This window comes from Micropterus salmoides, unplaced genomic scaffold (genome assembly GCF_014851395.1).
Source record: "Micropterus salmoides isolate LMB-PRFRI ecotype aquatic unplaced genomic scaffold, ASM1485139v1 Ms_hic_scaffold_1, whole genome shotgun sequence".
Lineage (NCBI taxonomy): Eukaryota > Metazoa > Chordata > Actinopteri > Centrarchiformes > Centrarchidae > Micropterus > Micropterus salmoides.
The window spans coordinates 50672278-50686833 of NW_024040040.1; the positions used below are offsets into that span (position 1 = coordinate 50672278).

General features: G+C 40.2%; 1 pseudogene; it reads right to left on the reverse strand.

Annotated features, from left to right (window-relative positions):
• The window catches only part of LOC119884928, a 66254-nt pseudogene extending 51797 nt beyond the window's left edge, over window positions 1-14457 (reverse strand).
• Between the last annotated feature and the right edge of the window lie 99 nt (window positions 14458-14556).

The following is a 14556-nucleotide window of genomic DNA, read 5'->3' on the forward strand; positions in this document are numbered from 1 at the left end:
AATATTCTATAGAACGAGGGGAAGTTGTCAAATCCAAAGATATTCAGTTTACTAACATCAAATCCTCATATCCGAGTAACAGGAACTAGCAAATGTTTGACGCGTTCAACTAATCACTGCAGCTCTAATTTAGTGAATGCATCCCGTCCTCACAAGTATATACAAGTATAGTTTCACACTGAAGACTTTTGGCAGTGTGACACTGAGAGAACACTGCCTCATTACTCCCATTAAACCTGAGACAACACACACACACACACACACACACACACACACACACGTTTCACACTCAGTTAAACCAGTGGAACAGTCCAACTCACTCATTAACAGCTTTATAATATATTCATCCTCACACACACACACACACACACACACACACAAACACATGATGTGACGTTCATACTGTTGTCACATCTCGCTTCTTGCCTCAGAGCTTGTGTTTGTGTGTGTGTGTGTGTGTGTGCTGCAGACTCTGGAGAGTGAGGTAATGAGTGCTCAGCTACTTTCAGACAGTAGATCCATAAGCCATCTCCTCTGCATTTAAAAATCAATGCGTGCAGCTGCCCTGCCTGCCTGCCGCCGACACACATTTATCAACTAGGAAGACCCTCTAAGTGAGATAGAAACTTAACTGAAGTGAAGAAATATCCGCTCACCTTTGGTCCAACATATGTCCATGAGCGGCGTGTAGTCCAATGAGAGTGGTGCAGTGTATCACAATATATCAGTCAGCCATGCTAGCGGCTCTGTGAGGCTGCACTTACGAGGGCTTTGAGCTAAATGCAACCACCACCACACTGACAAGCTCACTATTACAATGCTAACATGCTGATGTTCAGCAGGTCATCTTTACAATGGTAGCCATCTTAGTTTAGCGTGTTAGCAAGCTATCTTTTGTAGTCTTTCAAAGTGTAAACTGGTAGCTCGAGGGGTGACAGTTCACCTCCTGAGCACTGCTGAGGGTGCCTTTGAGCTAGGGCTGGGCAATTAAACAAAAATGCTAACTATTGCAATATAATTTTATCATAAATATAACAAATGTTCAATAAATACTTAATTTATCTGAATCACGAACAAATTGCATGTGTATAAGTCCTGTTTGTGGATGTATGTCTATATCAGGAATATTTTGTTTTTTTAATAATCAGCTCATGAGCCATCAGATTTGACCTCTCGGTAGGCCCGACCCCCAGCTTGGGAAACACTGCTCTTCCTCTGTGTCATCCTCACTTCTTTATTCCACACCATATCTGCCCGTGCCTTGTTGTAAATATAATGTAAATGTCATGGTGTCAAAGCACATTTTAGCATTACAATTTAAAATTATAATTCAAGTTATTCGACTGAATCTTGTCAGGATACTGAATAACAGGAAAACTGCACAAGCACACTGCTTTGCATCCGAGTTTTCTGTGTCAATTCGATGCAAATGTTACCATTAATATTCAAATATTAAGCAACTTTGCCCCGAGTCAGTCACACTCCAATAAAGCGAGGAATGAAAGAGTCAGCCCTGAGATAAGCTGGTGCAGACACAGCCTCATGTTTCATCAAAATAAAACCCAAAACACCTCCTTAGGTTCTGGTTTTAATACACGGGAGGTGACAAATCCATCAGTCCGGATCAAAATTTAATTTGGCTCAGATTTCTGTCTGTCTGGGAAGAGTCGAATCTGACAGAGATATCAGATTAAATCAGACAAATGACTGAAATTGAATTTGAAAATTACAGACATGCTGAACAGATCAGTGCGGACGTGAGGCTGAATAATCGTATGCTCGCCTCTGACTGACAGCGACAACTTATTCTATCTGGAGGCTGCTGTGAAGGCATTCTGGGAGATGCAGGACAGCGTTAGAGCTGCAGAATACATCTATGAAGCTTCTCAGTCATCCAGGTCATGGTTATCCAAGGAAGGTTAAAAATCAAGGGCAACTGGATAGATACGTTTTGTCCCTCATCCGAGAGACTTCTTTACTGAAGATGCAGACTACATTTTATTTCTAAGCAGGTTTGAAGCTGCAGTATGTTGCCCACATAATCAGCTACAATCATAAAAAGGTATAGACCGCCCAAGTCGTTCCGGTGGACCACCATGGGTCCAGAGACATTTTATAGATGCGATAGTCACCAGGTAAATACAAAACATTTTTGAGTCCCGTTTGAATTGTGCCCTGGATTACACACACGATGTTCCCCAATTTAAAATATAATCTTGCAGCTAACTTTTTCTGTCATTGCTAATGCCTGTTACAACATAACGCTGTCATGCCTGTTTGAACCATAATACAAACATACTCAGCCACGCTGGTGAGGTATACGGTGCGAGACGAGAGATGTAGTTCACTGAAAGGTTTTCACACAAAAATAACTCTTACTTGACTTACAATATTATCTTTTCAATGTGCAATACAGAGCCCAACAGCAGTACTGTCCCACAATGCAACGCAAAGAAAATAGAGGTGTTAATCATGGCTCTAGAAACATTGTGGAAAATAAAAAGCATTAAGTCTTAAATATGTAGCCATCTCATGTTTTGTTTGACGCATATTGCCTCATTTAATGTTAATGTACACATATTTCTTGTTACCAACTTCAAAAAGAATCAACTGTGGTAACTAGTATATATTACAAAATGTCTAAAATGAGTACTTTTATGCATAATACCTTGTTTGTTTTAGTCAGAAAAGAAAACAATCCAACCCAAGTGCGTCGTATAATATTAGGACACACCACATGGGACTCTTCAATAGCCTTACAAACACTATAAAAAGTATGACAAACACTATTTTGGCAGGTAAAATGCAGAAAAAATATACTGATAGTAACAGAAAAGTGTGTTGTTACAGATGAGATGTCAAGTTGCCCCTTCAGAGTGCCGGTTATTTTGATATGTGACTGTGAATCTATTGCAAAATCAAACTAAAGTTTGTGTGTAAAGTGTGAAACTGGGACACAGGAAGAAGATGTGCAGGCGGAGAGAAAGTGGGTTTACGTAAAGAGTAAATAACAACATCTAATCCCAAAATAACTCCTGGAATCTGATGAACATCACAAATGAATGATGATATCAAGCATAAACAGAGTATCTTTTTTTGTGCTTTAAGATGACTCATTGCTTTAATAGTGAGCACAGCTTCACTTTCATACCAGCAATTATCCTGCAGGAGTAGGCGGCAGTTTTCTCAAACAGTGGATGTATCATCAAAAGAGCAAAACTGAGCTTTGTGCTGATTGAAACACACACAAGGTTGCACATGTGTGAATGCAGAAATGACCGGAAGCTGTTTACTCATCAATAGCAGCCAGTCCAACTCATGTGTGCATTACTGAAGCTGACACACACACACACACACAGAAACAGCTGCCATCACAGAGCTCAGAGTGTTATGCTGTCACCAGTACAAACAACGCTCGCTGTGTTTACAACTGAAGCCCACTAAATGTCAGGAGAGACTAACAGAAACCTCCAAACACAATCTGGAGCTTCCTCTGCGTCTGACGTGGACATAAAACCAAGAACAGGAGATGGCGGGCAGACTTACGGTGCAAGCAGGCATTGAGTCGTCCTCACCCACTGAGTCCTCGTGATCGTGATGTGCATCCTGTAATCAAACACACAGAGACACATCACGAATTAACACACCTGAGACACAGCTGTGACATGGTAATTATCCCCTGCTCCCTGTGTGATCCTGCCAGGCGGCTGCAACGACACTGCTTCACGTTGAAACATGTTCACCTGAACACCAGTCGGCCGTGAAAAACACCGGCAAATCACTGGAAACACTTATGCACAGACTTGTTTTCAGGCATGGCATTTGTCAGTGATGACTTTTCTTTGTTTTAAAGTGTATCTTATAGTTGTGTAATTGTTCGATTAGGAGCATTTTGAACAGTGACAAAATGTTTACATACAGTATAATCACAAAAGTTTCTGGTCTCTGCATGTTGATTGCTGCAATGAACAGGAAACAACTTTTGGATGCATGTGGAATAAAATCTGGTCATACACTTATTGGCTATCTTGCAAAGATGCAATCAATATCACTTTATGCTTAATATGAAGCTACGACCAAGAAGAAATGTTACAAAACAATTAAATCTAAGCTAAGCTAATCTCCTGGCTCTAGCTTCACATACAGACAAGCGAGAAACTATATTTCCCATCATGTACGAGGATTACAGACATAAGACAGAATCAATAAAAACTTTATAAATGAGTAGAGAAACTTATCGACTGCAGAGTGTGACAACATGTAAAGATGCTGAGCAGTCACCAGAGTTTGGAGCGACGCCTGCTTCTCTAAATTTTAAAGATTATAATCTCTGTGTGAACTATTTAAACTAATTTAAAGTTACTGAGATGTTGCAATATAAATAAATAAATACAGTATAAGGTGTTGGTATAAGGAAACTTCATTCCCATCAGATCAATCAGCCGAGTCTTAAACGAGACAGTCCAGTTCTGCCGGTGTAAAGTAAACAGCCACTCTACACCGTGTGACTACACCAACACGGTGGTAAAGACGAGATCTTTTGTCACATCCATGATTTCTGCTGCCTACCGTCATGGTTTGTTTTCACCAAGCATTTAGAGGTGAAGTGCTCACTAAGGAGCCGTCTTTCAGTTTGAATAAAATCATCTCCCGCCTGCTCCCTGTGAGTTCAAATTTTAAAAAAATAATAAAAATTGGTGACAGCGTGAGATTTATCAGCAGGGCCACCAAACTCCAACCGCTTCTACCTCGTCTGCTCAGCCAAAAGGAAAAACACAAACAACAGATATGAATTAGCATTACGTAAGGCAGATTAGCAGCCTGTCTGCTTCCCTGCTGGAACAACAGCTGCGATTCAGACACTGATAGCACTGATACTACTGCCAGACAAAAACACTAATAACAATAAAAAGAGATTATGGTGATTATTTACTTTTTCCTGGTAAGTGCAGTGTCGGGGGGATAAGCCTGGAATCTGCACAGCAGGGTGAAAGAGGGAGGAGATGGGTGGCAGACAGGATGAGGGATAGATAATGATGAGAGGAGAAGAAGAAGAAGGATGCAGAGATGGAAGGTGACAGAGAGAAACCATCCTGATGACATTGTGGGACCCTTCTTAGACAACCGAGATAACTGAGCCGCCACAACATCCCCCGTATAATTTCAAAACTGCGGAGAGTAAACGGGAAAAATAATGTTACACTCTAACAGGTGTGAAATATTTAAGGGCGGTAACTTTCTATTCGGGCAGTTTTCTGAGATTTTTTTTATTGAAAAACTAAAAAGTTATTTATAATTGAAATGGATCGTATTGCACTTTTAATACGGCGTCTAACTCCGCCTACAGCGACAGGTGCGTTGGACGGACATTCAGTTCTTAGCGCTGCAAACTGCTTCTACATCTTTGGTGATTTTCATCTGATCAAACTGTGAGACGTCTGCCTAAATTAGCTCTCCACCTGTGAGAAATCAAGGCTATGACACAGAGCTCTTGAAGGTAACAGCCGCGGAACTAACTTCACGCCAGTTTCTGTACTCTTTTCTACTTGACAAGTCGAGGCGGAGCTGTCGCTGCAGCTATCTTCAACGTGTTGGACCTTCAGTACCTAGCAAAACGAGATCAGACATGTTTTCAGAATTTCAGTATGTACTTGTTACCAAAGTATCAGTTCTTGTGACATCGCTACTGACAACTATCACTGGATTAATTTGTTACTGAAGAAAACTTAAAAATGAGATGATTCTCAGTTTAGTTCTGGAGCGATAAGAAGAGTCTTTCTTTCTCTCTATGAATACTAATAAGCGACATTCACTTGTGACATCAGAGATAATGATCAGCGCCCGACAAATTAGTGTATCGATATTATCAGCCGATATGAACTACTTGCAGATAAATCAGAATCGTGACATCACACAATAAATGACAATTAAAAAAAGAAGCGGAGAGACGGATCCTGCAATCATGTTATGAGTGTTGCTGTTGCATAGTCTACCCACCAGAGGGCCCCCTGTTTGCAGCACAGCAATCTGATTAAATAAGTGCGTTTGACTTCATGTGGCGGTTTGCAGCGCTGCCTTAATATAAGACATGCTGGTTAGAAATGTTGTCCAACTTTTGCCAGCGCTGCAAAGTGTCACCATATCACGTGACATTAAAACCTTGCGAGAGCAATGCGAGACCCGGCAAAAGTTGGAACCACCTTTTGCCTGATCTTGCGGCGTTTGTCTTTCCGAGATCAATCATCGATCTAAGCTCACACTAAGCTCACACACTCTACGGGAGGTAGAATAGTGGTAGAAAGTGGTTTTATACCCGTCACCTGCAGTCACCTGCAGCTCACGTTTGACTAAACTATTACAGAAAATGCTTAGGTGGCTTAATTGATGTCACAGGGAAAGGTAAGACAGGTCTAGCTTGGAGTCATAAGCTGACTTCACAAGTGTCCACTGACCTTCCAGCTCTAGTTATTTCTCACATGTAACTGTCCTTGTTAGAGAGACGACAGTTAGACTGATAAGGTTTAGACAGTAGCTCAGGCGTCCGAATAACATATATCAGTGTTCTCTGGGAATCTGGCAAGGTCAAGTCTTACAAGTATGTTTAGAAGAACTTACTGACTCCACAGTGAATGAATACAACTCATAAATGTATGTCAATATGACCTAGCATTGGAGTCTAAACATGAGACAGATTTGTTGTTCTAGGTTAAGGCCAGTTAAAGATGACCTAAGAGGGAAACCTACAGGACCCAGGGGGAAGAGAGAAACATAAAATGACCAAAAGATGTTATCTTTCAGATTTGGTGTTGGCATTCGATGTGTTCACATGTTGTATGCTGGCATTGTAACTGTTCTGCCTGGCTCAATAAACCACGTGATCATAACTTCTTTACCTGAACACCGGCCGATATATCCAATTTTAAAATCCTCAAATATCAATTATCTTAAAAATCTGTCAGGCTCTAATAATGATATTCTCTGAAAGTTTAACTCGCGCTGAATCTAAAAATATGTTTCATGTGTGAGTCATGATGCAGATCAGTGGCTAAGGGTTTTAAAGTGCCTTAATTGCCTCCGTTAGTTGTGTATCACAGCCACTGCTGCAGCTCCAAGTGCTGGCTATGTTAATAAGCGGGGCATATCAGTGGACCAAACTACAATAACTAACTTCCCGTTGTTTTATTCATCAGCATGCATCTGGCCCTTTCACTTCAAGCAGTATCTCTGCCTCACGTCTCGTCCTCTGGGCCTCCACTTCAACTTTATCAAAGTACCTCGAAGTTGGAAAATCCCAGCTTTGAAGTATGGATTGTGTCTGTAGCAGCGACATCAAACGACTTGTCAGACTCTTCACGCCTCATGCATAAGGACATCTGATCACGCACCTGTGCATTCACAGCTGGTATTAATAAGCATTATTGTTATCTCGAATCTGCCAGCGCTGTAATCGGATATCAATGAGCAGCAGAGCTGGTGAACTTGGCAACAAACACGGTGTATCCAAGGTCAAGAGAGTAGATGCTGCGGCAGGGCTCATCTGTGGCTTTCTGTTAAGGATGAGGGTTTTTAAGTCTATATTAAGACAACACTCACATGCTATGTACTTTGAAAGAGTTATCAATCACTGTAACTGTTGCTTTTGACGTAAAGCGACCCCTTCATAACACAACCTCTATGTAAGAGATCCACAGTCCTCATTCTATGCAAGCAAAAAAGAGGTTTAGATAGTCAAATCAAGTAATTTCACTACAAAACTTCCTCTTCCTCCTCTGCAACACAGCGCATCAGGGAAACTCTGTCCAGGGAAGCACAAAGACGGGATTTTACACTGAAACAACAGTAACACTGAAGAACACCCACTTGATTTGAATACCTTTGTTGAAGCCTAATATCAGCTTCATCTGGACTTTTCAAGAGGATTTTGACCCCTCATTTCTAAAATTTGACGTTATGTTAGCACTTCAGGGTAGTGTTATAGTGAAGACCGCCCAACCCAAGACCAAATCAAGACCAAGACCAGAGTTTATCAAGACAGAGACAAGATCAAGACTTTTAGAGGCTGAGTGAGTCAGAGCCAGACTGAGGGAGGGTGAGACAGAGTCAAGACCAAGACCAGTTCCCTGCATTGCACGGCACGTAATAAAATGTGAAACGAGATCATAGGTACTTCACAGACTGATCTGAAAGATCCACTTTCCCATTAAAACAACCACATACAAATACTAAGAGCTGAAATCAACGTAAGCATCGCAGGAAGGGGTGACAGTCATTAACGGTAACAACATGTTTTAGGGTTATTGGTTGTATTTGAAGCAATAAGTTTTACTTCCAATCAAAGTTAGGATGTTAAGAAATCAGACAATGCAAAAGCAATTTATTGATATTCCCAAAGTTATGGTCTTGACTGGTCTTGAAATAAAATCCTGAGTCCTCAATGTCCGAGACAAGACCGAGCACAAAGGCAGTCGAGTCCAAGACAAGACCAACACCATCAAAAAGTGGTCTCAAGACCAAGACCGGTCTCGAGTACTACAACACTACTTCGGGACAAGCATGGACAATTACAGCCACCAATAACTCCTTCAATATGGCCATATGTTTATTGGATGAAGACAGACTTGAAAAAATGCGACCCTAACTTTTAAAAGGGACAGTAAGCGATGGTAATCTGATGCACTTTGTTTTTTTAAAATCAGTGAATATTTCCTTAAGCCAGCTCTCCATTTTGTGTGTGCTTTAAAAAAAAATAAATCCAGTTTTCCTACACATCCCGGGCTCTGTAAATGAAAAACAAAGAAAATGGTGTGAACCCTGCCACACAACATTGTTCAAGCCAATCAGCAGCAGTTAGAGCTCATGTACAGGATTGATGGAAGAGAGAGTTCTATACACTGGCACATTGAGCACTGTGAAGAAGGAGAGATGGCCGAGAAACAGCCAAAGAGGAAAAGAGTTTAAACAGAGAAGAAATTTATATGACCATGCAAGTGCGAAGGCGTTTCAGAGATTTGAAGTTTGGGTGGTGGAGCTTCTGAGGGAGTGCCGAAGGGAGGGGTGTAATTGAAATGTCAACAATCCTTCGGCTGAATCACATAATCTCCCTTTAAGAATGTGGCCAAACTGTACAGGTTGCCTTAACACCTGGCTGTACAATAAACATGTGTTTGTCCTGGTTTTAGTCTCGTCAACTTGTTTAAAAAGAAATTAAAAGCTTTTAAGTGCAAAATTAGTTTTAAGAGCAAAGTTCTTAAACGTCTGCGTGCTGAACAGAATTATGTTGAACTCAGTTCAGCTGAACTGAATTATGTAACAAAAAAAGCCTTTGTGAGTGTTTGTAGGGGTTGTACTTGCATCAGCATCAAACGAAACCTAGCTCAACTCTATACTTGTGTCTTTAGCCAATCGCCAGGTGAATTTAAGGCAAACTGTTCTGTGTGTGAAATAAATGTTCTTGTTTACTTATTCTTTGATCGGACAGTTCCTGAATTATATCAAACTCTTACCAGTTTAATACTCAAAAGAAAATAAGAGTTTGGTAGGAAAACATCTTTACAAAACAGATTTTGTTTCTGCAACGACTCCCTGCAGCTCACAGTTTGAAAAAAAAAAAGAACTTAACACAATAAGAAAAAATGGCACTTCCAGAGAAGGAACTATTCTAATGTGTTGTTATCTACAAATGTCGGTGAGTCATGCTTTCTGATACACCTGGACATACCTGAGATTTCTGCAACCATCCCAAAACAATGGAAGTTAATAGTGTTTCGCTTGTTGTTCTGAATAACAAGTCCGGCATGATGATCCACAGATTTGACCGTGATAAGGTTTAATTAGATGCTATGAATTACTAAACAGGAAAACACTTTCCAATTAATCAAAATTTTTATTGTATTGATTGTGAAATCAATCTTTGCATACTGATTGCTGCATATTGAGAGAACAACAATAACTTCTACCTAGAACTTTGTAAATAATAGATGCAACTTCCCTCTTTCATATTTATGCAATACTGTTATTTACCTGATGTAACTTTATGTTTAAGAGACTTTCAGAATCACAAATTGAATTGATACCAATATCCAGATTAAGTTGAAAACACTGAGCACAGCACAGTCTGTGGATTATCCAGAAGAACCAGACTTATTCTCAACTAGAGCTGCAACTTAGTCATGTTCAATTTCAGTTCCAGTGGCAGATACTTTGATGATTTATCGATTAATCATTTGATCTATGACTGAATGTCCAAAAAGTAACCAAGAGTCCGAGGTGACCTCTTCAAATAGTTTTGTCCAAACAAAAGTTATAAAGATAATCACTTTACTAGGACAAAGAAAAGCAGGAAATCTCGTTGGCAAAATGTCTCAAACAATTAATTGACTATCAAGATTGCTGCAGTTTCATTTTCAGCTAAATAACTGATCAAGCAGTTATTCAAAGGATTGATTCAGCACGTTGTATTAGAGTTAAAGACAAGCCATTCTATTTTTTTGTAATTTCGGTGAACTGGTCCTTTAAGGCAATATTAATCAGTGCCTCCAGAATTTTGTCTTGTTGCGATCGCAACTATTCAGGTCACATGATTCTAAAACCTTGCGGGAGCAAGGCGGCTAACACATTCAACAAATCCCTGTGAATTTAACACAACGTGCAATTTTGACATTTGACCTATCATTGCAGTTTACCACAAAATGTCTTAAATCAGCAAACTCACTTCCTCACTGACAAGCTGCAGCAAACGTGTGTGATATCAACGTCTCACATTTTACAAAAATAACAACAAAGGACCGTGAAAAACAATATTCAGATCTTCTTTACCAAAGCTGAAGTAAACTGTTTGGCAAAACATGCAATATTGTGGTATTATACGATATTATATTTATTCCGCCCCAAAAACATCGCAATCTTTTAGAAAAGCTGCCACATTTTAGGCCGCTTCAATCCCAAAAAAGGCCCATAAAGTCCTGGAGGGACTGAATAAGGATATTATAAATGATGAAATGAAAATAATTGATATATTAGTCAACAAAAAATTGATTAAGCAACTATTTTGATACTTTTTATTATTGTTTTTTGATGCAGTTTCGGTTACTTTTCAAGCAAAAACTGCAGAAATGTGCTGATTTGCTTTGCCATGTATGACATTAAACTAAATATCTTAAGGTTTTGGGCTGCTGGTTGGATGAAACAAGCAACTTTGATACATATATTGGGCATTAATTTCTGACATTTCATACACAAAACTATTAATTGATAACAGTTATTATTAGCTGTAAACCTAAAACATATTTTATAAAATCTTGCCTTTTCCTTGCAGTTTTTCTAAAGCACCTTTTCTTCGTTTAGTAATTGGAAAACATCCTGAATGAAAACTGCTATGCAGTTACTCTATTAATCGACATAAAACTGATTAGACAACTATATTGATACAGTTTCAGTTACTTTTCAAGCAAAAACAGAAAATGTATGCTTTTCTTTGTCATGTATGATATTAAGTTGATGTTAAATACATCAGCTTGTGCTCTGGGAAAGTTTAATGGGCTTTATTTTATGACCTTTTATACGCAAAACAAGTGACTGATCATTTATTGTAGCTGCAACTCTAAAAGACATTTTATAAAATTTTGCCACTTGTAATGCACTTTTTCTTTGGCGCCTACAGAGTGCAGATTAATTCCTGCAGCCATCTTGATCTACACTCATCTTTGTTTCCTCATTTCTACAGACAAGTGCAGCCCCGCTCTGCTCTTTGTGTGTGTGTGGTGAAAGATCTTGTCTTTAGGGCAAAAAGCATCTCGACTTCATTCAAACTCACTCTTTTGTGTGAGTGTTTTTTTTTTTTTTTTGTCCTATGATGGCCTAGAAAAAAAAAAAAAAGAGAAGCCGGTACGACAGCATACGCTCGGCTATCAGACACATCTCCAAACGCTGAAAGGCTTAGAGGTGTAACGCAGGGGGGCAAAGGTCAAGCTGAGCAGATAGTGAGGTGAGGCTGTGAGGGGGAAAGCTGCGAGCAGGTATGAGCATGTCAGGAGGCGGGACGGACAGAGGAGGAGCTGGCTGTGACTCAGTGCATTTTTGCGTTTTAGCCAATCATGAATCAGGTTTGAATATTCACAATCTGCCTACGGAGTGACACAACAACCCCCCACAGCCATTTCTCAATGCGAGCCCTTGTGACACCTCATACAGGAAGTGGACACACACAGACGTAAGCTCTTCCTGAATCATAAGACCGCCTCTTGCTCTTTATCAAGATGCAAAAACTGGAAGAAGAAAAGCTCAACTCTCACGCAGGAGACTTTTTTTTTTCTGTTTCTATCTTATATGTAAATCAGTTTTGAAGACAAGGCTCCTTCCGCACACGTTTCCTGTTTGCATCTATTTATTTTAGTTTTTCACCAAAAAATACACAAATCAAAACCACCACTAACACACATGCCTGCTTTGTTCTGCACCGACAATTCCTACAACATCCTCAGAGTGACTTGTAGTGACCTGACTGCTGCCTCACGCCGTCATTTTATGTTCTGAGAAAGCACCCAACAATAACCTTATCGTCACATTATGGCGGATGTAAAACTGGTATTTGTAAAGAATATTATAGTATGTCGATGTACTGTGTTTTGTTTAGGGTGTTTTAAAATCTCATTTACTGTTACTGTAACGTGCCTACAGAAGCTTAAAGGGTAGCAGCAGTGAGTTGACTGTCAACTTAAGGTGCCTCTGATCACATACATGCATCTTTGTGCTTTTACAGCTCGTTCGTTGTACCCAATAATGACCTTATTGTCATATTATTGCACTTTATTGCATTTTTAACCTCCATATTTAGAGATTTATAGCAGTTTATATCTTATACGGTACTTTTCTCTATGTGTGTGCCCTGTAACAGAGAGGGTATTGCAGTATGTTTTCAGCTAGCTCCTGCTGACAGTGGTGATCTAATAGGAATAGTTTATCGCTTGTGGGTGGCGATGGTAAAGTGGGTAAGACACATGTCTTTGGTGTGGAAGACCCAGGTTGGTTTCCTACTGCGACACATCCACCAATGTGTCCCTGAGCAAGACACTAGCAGTTGTAAGCGTCAGCTAAATAACAAATTATCATTATCTCCTGTAACACTACTTTAACACTTGTATTTAGATTATTACAGCATCTTTGGGCGCTCAGAGTCATCTTAAGATACTTTATGGCGTTTTGTAATCAAATTTTGTTTCCACGTAAGAGCTTTAAGAGTAGCTGCAGCTGTATGTAAAAGTAAAAGGCTTCTAATCATTTCACACCCCTTTGTTCTATTACAGGGTATTTTTTTGCTTCATAACCATTTCAAACTAACAACTCAACACTGTGACCTTCCTAAATAGATTTTTAACACATATATGGTCAAATATTCTGACACTTTGGTAGCTTATCTCCTTTAACACTTTCACACTTCTATATTGATTATTAAAGCATGTTTGCAGCTCAGAGCAATCTTATGAAACTTTATGTTGCATTTTAATCAAATATGTTCTTTCACAGACCATGTTTTGTAAAACAAAAATGTGATTTTTATGACCATTTCAAACAGATAACTCAGCACTGTGACATTAGAGATTTATAGCACATATATGGTAGATTATCTCCTGTAACACTTCTATATTGATTATTACAGCATGTTTGGGCTCTCAGAGTGATCTTAAGACACTTTATAAGGTGCATCCTCATCACATCTGGTTGCCATGTAGGAGTTTTAAGAGTAGCTGCAGCTGTTAATAATTACCTAGTAGTGACTTTAAGGTGTTGCATGGTGCTGTTTAGCTTTCACCTGGGTTTCTGTAATACCTGCAGGCTACATACAACGTGAATGTGGCTGTCAGTCAGTTTGACAAGAGGAGAAAGTCTCGTTGTGTTCATGTGGATGTCTCACCTCTCCAGCCGTCCCCCCCAGAGGCATCTTCTGCCAGGGATCTGCCAACTGAGCCAGGGGCATGTTGTCCTCCTTCTTCCCCCTCTACTTTTTATTTCTTCTTTTTTATTCCTCTTTTCTGCTCCAGTTTAGTCGTCCCTCCCCTCTCTCTCTCTCCCTCTCTCTCTCTCTCTCTCTGTCGGTCGACACTTTCAGTCCACCTGGCTTCTTCCTTTTCCCTCTTTCTTCCTTTTAGAAATGTTTTTATTTTTATTATTTTAATAAAGCTGGTTCCGCTTCTGGTTTCCTCCACCTCTTCTTCGTGTTGAACCGCCGCGGAGGAGCCCACCTACCTACCGAGCGACCGACCGAGCACAGCCGAGCGAGCGCCTTCTAATTCCGGATCTGCTGCGGCGCTGAGACCGCCCCTTGCACCGGAGAGACAAACATGCGAGAGAAGCAGCGGGGAGGAGGGGACGGCCCTTTTTCGGAAACTGATTGACTCAACACACACCCACAGTTATCTCTCCATCTGTTTCTCTCTCACTTCCGTTGTTTCCCAATATGGCGGCCGGTGTCGGCTTACCTGTCCGTCAGACCGCTGCGTCACAGCTGCGTCACGTCAGGAGGTGGCGTCCTTAGGTAACAACAACAGGAAAGTAAACTTT